An 8,523-nucleotide genomic window follows, 5' to 3' on the forward strand; every position below is an offset into this window, starting at 1 on the left:
CTTCTAATTCTGCACCCCCTTTAAAATTGTACCCTTTATTTTGTATCTCTGCATTCTTCCTATCAAAATAATTAACTTTATGCCCCTCTGCATTAATTTTCATCTGCTACTTGTCCACTGTGGTAATTGGATGTATAGTCATTCCTTCCTGTCAATCATAAGTCATGTGATGTACTGTGGGGGCTCCAACCAATGAGCTCTTAGTGCGGGAAATCTGCGGGGCAGGGCTATTTGGATGAGAGATCTGGTCAAGCGTGCAAGCACTGAAAATGTCTCTGTAATAAAATGTAACTGTTTCTTGACAAAACCATTCTGTTCCATTAGTCATCACATTTGCCCATTCCTCCAACTTGTCTATGTGCTTTTGAAGTGTGCTTGCACACGAACAGGGCAGAGAGCACATCCTGAATGGGGCACAGCCAGCGTGGGTATTGGCAATTTGGTGCACAGGGGATGAGGTGCTCTTTGCATTTTTTCCTTGCTATACAACTTCTTAAATCTTCAGACTGTGCTGCAGCAGTGGAAGCCACAAGGGAAAGGAATCACTGGTAGGTAATGGGTAAGATATTTACTACTTTAATCACTTATAGTTTAAGGTCTTTTTGTGGTTTATAGTTTGTATATTCTACAGTAACGAGGATCAGGAAAGAAGGGTCCTGAGTAATTGATTTCAAAGGTTTAATTTAAAGGGATAAGTCATGGCAGGAGTGCTCAAAGCCGTGGTGTGCTCCTCGTGCTCCATGTGGGAAGCCAGGGACATTTCCAGTGCCCGGGACCAGCATGTGTGCAGGAAGTGTGTCCAGCCGCAGCTCCTGGAAGCTCGGGTTTCAGAGCTGGAACGGCAGCTGGGGACACTGTGGAGCATCCGCGAGTCTGAGAGCATCATGGATAGCACATTTAGAGAGGTGGTCACACCGAAGATGAAGGGACTTGAGGAAAGAAGGGAATGGGTGGCCACCAGGCAGTCCAAGAGAAACAGGCAGGTCGTTCAGGAGTCCCCTGGGGTCCCACTCGCAAATCGGTATTCCATTCTGGAGGCTGATGAAGGCAGTTGTTCCTCCAGGGAGTGCTGACAGAGCCAAGCTTCTGGCACTACAAACAGTCTGCTTGTACAGGAGGGGAGGAAGGGAAGAAAAGCAATAGTAATAGGGGATTCTATAGTCAGGGGAACAGATAGGTGCTTCTGTGGCCTTCAATGTGACTCCAGGATGATATGTTGCCTTCCTGGTGCCAGGATCCGGGATGTCACTGAATGGCTGCAGGGCATCCTGAAGGGGGAGGGTGAAAAGGCAGAGGTCATGGCACATGTTAGTACCAATAGTGTAGGTAGAAAGAGGGATGAGGTCTTCCATCAAAATTTCAGGGAGTTAGGCAGTAGACTAAAAAGCAAGACCTCTCATGTTGTAATCTCTGGATTACTCCCAGTGCCACGTGCTAGCGAGCTCAGAAAAGGAGAATAGCGCAGGTGAATACATGGCTTAAGAGTTGGTGCAGGAGGGAGGGTTTTAGATTCCTGGATCACTGGGACCGTTTCTGGGGAAGGTGGGACCTGTACAAGCGGGACGGTCTACATTTGAACCAGAACGGGACTAAAATCCTTGCGGGCGGGTTTGCTAGTGCTGTTGGGAGGAGTTTAAGCTAGTTCAGCAGGGGGAGGGGACACAATAGAGGATAGCAGAATAGGGTCACATCATAGTACAGCAAAACAATCAAGTCAGAGAGAGTACAGCTGCAATAAGCTTCAAGGGAGTAAGGAAAGGCTGGATGGCCTCTACTTTAATGCCTGGAGTATTACTGGTAAAACGGATGAGTTAAGGGTGAGGATTGACACGTGGAATTGTGATATAGTAGCCATCACTAAGGGAAGGGCAGAATTGGCAGCTCAACATTCCGGGATATAGAATTTTCAGGTGAGACAGGGGAGGGGGTAAAAGAGGAGGAGGCGTTGCATTATTAGTTAAGGAGTCGGTTACTGCAGTAAGGAGAGATGGTATCTTGGAGGGGGCATCGAATGAAGCTTTGTGGGTAGAGCTTAGGAATAAAAAAGGGGCAGCCACATTGTTAGGTGTTTATTATAGACCCCCAAATAGTTAGCGGGAAATTGAAGAGCAAATATGTGCACAATTTGTGGAGGTGTGTAAAAACAATAACAATAGGGCAATTATATAAGGTGATTTCAACTTTCCCAACATTAATTGAGGTAGACATAGTGTTAAGGGCTTGGATGGAGTGGATTTTTTGAAATGTGTACAGGAGAACCTTTTAGGTCAATATGTAGAGGGTCCAACAAGGGACGATGCATTGCTGGACCTAATTCTGGGGAACGAAGCCAGACAGGTGCTGAGATGGTGGCGGGGGAGCATTTTAGCGATAGCGACCACAACATGGTCCAGTTTAATTTTGTTATGGACAAAGAAATCGACAAGTTGCAAAAAAATGTTTTGGATTGGGGGAGAGTGAATTTTAGTAAAATAAGGTAGGATCTGGCCAAGGTAGACTGGGAACAGTTACTTGTGGGAAAATCTACAGAGGAACAGTGGGGTGTGTTCAAAAAGGAAATGGGATGGGTGCAGGCTCAACATGTTCCCTCTAGGGCGATAGGAAGGAGTAACAAGCCCAGAGAACCATGGATGACCAGAGATATTCAGGTTATGCTGAGAAGGAAAAGAGAAGTTGTTAGCAGGTATAAAGGAAGCAAATCAGAGAGGCATTAGTGGAGTACAGAAAGTGCAGGGTGGAGCCTAAGAAAGCAATTAGGAGAGCAAAGAGGGGATATGAAAAAGCTCTGGCTGGTATAAGTAGGGAAAATCCCAAGATATTCTTTAAGTATATCAATGGGAAGAGGATAACCAGGGAAAGAGAAGGGCACAAAAATGACCAAGGGGGCAATCTATGGGTAGAGCCAGAGGACATCGCTAGAGTGCTGAATGAATACTTCACGTCCGTCTTCACCCAAGAGAGTGAGGATGAAGGTATCGAACTCTGGGAGATAGACTGCTAGGTTCTTAAGTAAATTGATACAGGGAGTGACAAGGTACTGGAGGTGTTGGCAGGCTTATTTCTATGTAAGTCACATCTAAGAAAAAATTGATCAAAAACAATTACTGTCATTTCTTATAAAAACAATATTTGATACAAACTTTATTTCCGAAATTGCAATCAAACTAAACTTGAGGAATGTTTGAAGCTAACAATGCCAGAAAAAGCAATAATCAGAAACAAACGCAATAAAATTACATATGAAACATTTTCATAAATAGGTTTTGATTGGATCAATTAATAAGCTGCCCTTTAATTTGTTATTGCACAAAGTAAATGCAAAAAATGTGATTATATTCAACTGTCTTGAATTACAAAGTCATTGGATTTTTGATTCTGAAATTAAATTCAGGGCTAGATTTTCGCTGAATCAGAATTACTCAGAAGCCCTTTAAAAATAACAGGCAGGTCCTGATTTATTTATATTCATTCATGGGATGTTGGCATCACTGGTTAGGCCAGCATTTATTATAGCATCCCTAATTGCCCTCATTCAGATATGCAGTTAAGAATCAAGGCTGTGGGTTGGGTCTGGAGTCACATGTAGGCCAGACTGGGTAAGGACAGCAGATTTCCTTCCCTAAAGGACATCAGTGAACCAGATGGGTTTTTCCAACAATCATGTCATGGTCATCATTAGACTTTTATTTCCAGGTTTTTACTGAATTCAAATTGCACCACCTGCTGTGGCAGGATTCAAACCCAGGTCCCCAGAGCATTATCCTGGGTCTCTGGATTATTAATCTAGCGACAATACCACTACGCCATTGCCTCCCCACAAGACCCCTGATCCCATTCCCAGGATTTCTGATTTTCGGAAATGCCTTTTAAGGGTGTAGGCTGGTACAGCTCATGAGCCTGAACCCTGCACTTTCTACCAAGCCGGCTCCATTGCGGGGATAGACATGTCCTAATCCTCTGCAATTTTCATGGAGTCTGGCCGGCTTTTCAAAGAGTGGTGGTTCAACCCGCCTCCGTGCCTGCCAGCTCTGTGGCTGCCTCTAAACTATTCCCCGGATCAGCTGCCTGACCGCAGCACGGACCCTCTCCAACACAATGAAAAATGGTAAGTTCAAAAGGTTCTCCTCATACCCCACATGCCAAGCTATGCCCCCAACTACACCCTATGGCCCCTCATACACTCCCCAAACAACCCCTATGGCCCCTTATGTCCCCCACACCAAGATAAGTCACCCACCTACCCCAAAGCCTCTCATGCCCCCTATATAAAGGTATGCCCCTGAAACATCCCTTATGGCCCCTTATGCCCTCTGTGTTAAGCTATGGCACTTCCATGCCCATTCACCCATACACTGAATAGAAACAATTAACCCTATGCTGACAGTGGAACGTGTACAAAAGCTTGAAGTGATTCATTGATAACTTTCCACTTTCTTAAACTCCTTTGTACTACAGCCCAACAAAAGTGTCAATCATCCAAATCCTATAAAGTACCAATAACTGAAACCGCAAGCACTTGAAACTTCTTGATCTGGTGAAAATAAACATTGGACAGAATTTTGCCCTCATTGGGCAGACGCAGCGGGCGAGCCCGGGAGCAGTCGCGAAGCCAACTGCTGCCTGCGATCAGGCCCTGACATGGATTTTACTCTGGCTGGCCAATCAGCGCTGCTGGGGTGGGGGCGGGAGGAGCGCGGAATTGTGTGCATGCACAGGGGTACAGACAGTGAAAGCTCTCTGAGGCACAGAGCTGCCGCAGGGAGCTGACGAATTTTATCAATATAAATAGAGAATTTTAAAATAATGAAAACATGTCCCCTCATGTGAACCTGTCACATGACTAATGACGTATAATATATGAGTAAAAAGTTTTTTTTTAATCACTTGACAAAGCCTCATCCCGCTCGTGGATGAGGTTTCGCCAAAAATGCAAAGGCCGCTTGGCTTTTTCGCCCGCTCATCAACCAAACAGCTGGATGGGCAGCAAAAAATTCCAAACAATTAGTTGATTAAGGGCCTTAATAGGCTACTTAATTGTCAGTGGGCTTGCTGCCAATTCCCGTGCATACCTGCTGGCCGAAATATTGCACGAGTGCGCAATGGTGTCAGGACTGTCTTCCGACGTCACCGAGCGTCATTTTACGCTCGGTCGAGTCGGGTGCGCACCCACTCGATGAGCGCAATATTATGCCCATGGTGAAATTGAGAGATCAGACAGCCAAAATCAAGAAATCTTTTCCCTGGGGCTCAGGCGTTTCAAAAGACAAATGGATTTCTAGGCTTTCAGCCAAGCCTCATAATGCATCCTTAGCTGAGAGCCAGAATACCTTAGGTGTGGGTAGGACATGAGGTGGCATGGATGGAGCATGGGAGTGTGTGGGGTGAGAGCGGTGAGGGGTGGTGGTGTTTTATGCTTTCATTATAATTGGGACAAAATCCCACAGCACTGAGGCAGGCCTTTTAAACAGCCTTTAACAGCAAGAGAGTGCACAAAGCAGTATGGCCTTTAACAGTGAGAAGAAGCAGCAGGGCCTTTAACAATGAGAGAGTGAGAGGAGCAGTGGGGCCTTTAACAATGAGAGAGTGAAAGGAGCAGCGGGGCCATTAACAGCAAGAGACTGAGAAAAATAGCGGGGCTTTTAACAGTGAGAGAGTGAGAGGAGCAGTGGGGCCTTTAATAGTGAGAGAGCGAGAGAATCAGTGGGGCCATTAACAGCGAGAGAGTGAGAGGAGCAGTGGGACCATTAACAGCAAGAGAGTGAGAGGAGCAGTGGGGCCATTAACAGTGAGAGAGTGAGAGGAGCAGTGGGACCATTAACAGCGAGAGAGCGAGAGGAGCAGTGGGGCCATTAACAGCGAGAGAGTGAGAGGAGCAGTGGGACCATTAACAGCAAGAGAGTGAGAGGAGCAGTGGGGCCATTAACAGTGAGAGAGTGAGAGGAGCATTGGGACCATTAACAATGAGAGAGTGAGAGGAGCAGTGGGGCCATTAACAGTGAGAGAGTGAGAGGAGCAGCAGGGGGCGGAATTTTCCGAGCCTGATGGCGGCGGGCGTGATGGTTGGCCTGCGTGGAAAATATTGTGGGACCCGCTACACGACAGCATGAAGGCAGGTCGCGATCGTCCTCTCAGCCCGCAGACGGCAGCCCACGTTTCCCGCCATCAGTCGGCAGGGAGATAATTGTAATACATCAGCATATAATTAAAAGGCCATCCTTGCAGGCCCTGAGAACCCCGCTGTATCGTCCATCCATGTCGGCGGGAAAGCACACCGATGCATTTCTCAACAGCACAGGGCAACGTGCACTTGGCAGCCTTCACTTTGGGGGAACTGAGGTGAGTGAGCAACAGTGTTCTCCATAATTCGCCTGTTGTTTACAGGCCTCAGGGTTGCCGGGGGGGACGGGGGCAACTGATGCCTGGCCCTGGGGGCTAAGAGGGTGGGTTTGGGTTGTCCGGGGGCAACTGCTGGCCAGCCTTGAAGGCGACTGCATAGTGGGGTGGTGGGGTGGTGTCCAGGGGCAAGTGCTGTTCAGTCTCAGAGGTGACCGTTGTTGGTGTTGGGGGAGTAGGGGTGGTCAAGTGCTGCCCTGACACTGCAGCCCACGCATAGGCAATCGAATTGGGGGGCAGGGTAAGCAAGGGAAATGGCCACGCATTAAAGACACCTGTATAAACTGACAATGCTTCTGCATCTGAGGCAGATCAGCCACAGTGATATGATTGGGGTCAGGCTCCTACCCTGCCTGCCCATGCAAGCATTGCAGAGGCACCAAAGAGCCTCCAAGAGCTCTATCCTAATCCCCCCACCCCAACCCCTGGCATTGACTTCAAGTCCGCCACCGCTTTATTGAACCACGGAGCAGTTGGGCTGCACATATTGTACAATCTCCTCACCAACACTGGCCATGTAGCAGTCACTGCTGGAGGCGCTCACAGCCCCTTGTAATCTCAGCATCCTGGTTTGGACCAGCGTCCACCATGTCGCAGGTTGACAGGGCAGCCATGCAGTGCACTCATCTCTGGCCATCCGAGGGGTGATCAACACTCTCCAGCAAGTATTAAACGGTGGTCCACAGGGCCAGGAAATGTGCTAAGTACAGGCATGATAACCACGTCTGTCTCTCTTTCATGCTGCAGGAGGACCACGTCAGGATCATGGATCCTGGTGACCTAGCTGTATGCTTGATGGCCCTACAGAGAGTGAAGAAGATGAAGGAGAGAGTGACTGAGCCTCCTGTCCACGCAAAGGCAGGAGCAGCAACCATATGAAGAAGGGGCAGCAGGGGATCCTGCACACGCTGCTCAGGATTTCTGTCCTTTTTCTGATGTTGGCATTACATCTAACATCTTCTGTCATCATTTGTCCTAAATAGACAAACTTATCTACTTGTTCCAGTGTCACACAATCCACTTCAATCTGGTTTCTTCCAATGTATTCTGTCTAACTACCATTTTTTTTTGTCATTACCACAGTGACACAGTAGCAGTGGCACTGATGCTGCACATGCATTGAGAATTTGAAATCAGTACAACTGCTTCTACTAATTCCCCTATCGCAAATTAAAAACTTAAAGTCACCATCAAGTTTAAACTGATGATTGTGACAAGTGTTCCTTGTAAAAGATACCTGTATAATAAAAGCCTCTTTTTATTTTCCCATATGTCGTCTTAACCACCTTATCTACCTGCCCTGCTCCCTTCAGGGATCTGTAGAAACGCACACCAAGGTCCTTCTGATCTTCACTTTACAGTGTCCTGCCATTTATAGTGTCACCCCTTGCCTTGTTAGCCCTCCCCAAGTGCACTTCCTCACACTTTTCTGGGTTTTGGAGGGTTTACTTACAGGAGGTGTTCCCATTGGTCTGCTGCCCTTGTGTAGAGATTGTGGATTGAAAGGTGTTGCTCAAGGAGGTTTGGAGAGTTGCTGCAGTCCATGTAGACAAGGGTAGGCTTGCTTTTGTTGCCCTAAGAAGGCGGTGGGACTTCATGACCACTGCAATTCTTATGCTTTCACAAGGAAGTAAGGAATCCTAGGATATTGAAATAGCAACTTCTGTAACTTATCCTTGTTTTCCAATCTTCCCATTTGTAGTCAGGAACATTTAGTTCCCAGACATGCCATAATTAAAAGCAAGTTGTCATCTTGACTAACATTATATCCTTCCATTCTACTTATTGCCTGTAGTTCTCTAACTTTAACTAATGCTTAGTCAGCGCCTATTGTCTGATCATGCCTCTATAAAATTACTCTTGCTTTTTTTCAATATAAAGGCATTCTATAAATTAAATTATTGTTTCCTCATTCATAAATAAACATAGGAACTATGGCAAGTGCAAGTGAAATGCTACTTCACTATTTTACTTCCCTCAATTTAGTCAACTGCAGTCGCTGTTCCCAATGTGGTTTCCTCTACATTGGAGAGACCAAACGCAGACTGGGTGACTGCTTTGTGGAACACCTTCGGTCTGTCCGCAAGCATGACCCAGACCTCCCTGTCGCTTGCCATTTCAACTCTCCAC

The sequence above is a fragment of the Carcharodon carcharias genome, chromosome 1 (genome assembly GCF_017639515.1).
Source record: "Carcharodon carcharias isolate sCarCar2 chromosome 1, sCarCar2.pri, whole genome shotgun sequence".
Classification (NCBI taxonomy): Eukaryota; Metazoa; Chordata; class Chondrichthyes; order Lamniformes; family Lamnidae; genus Carcharodon; species Carcharodon carcharias.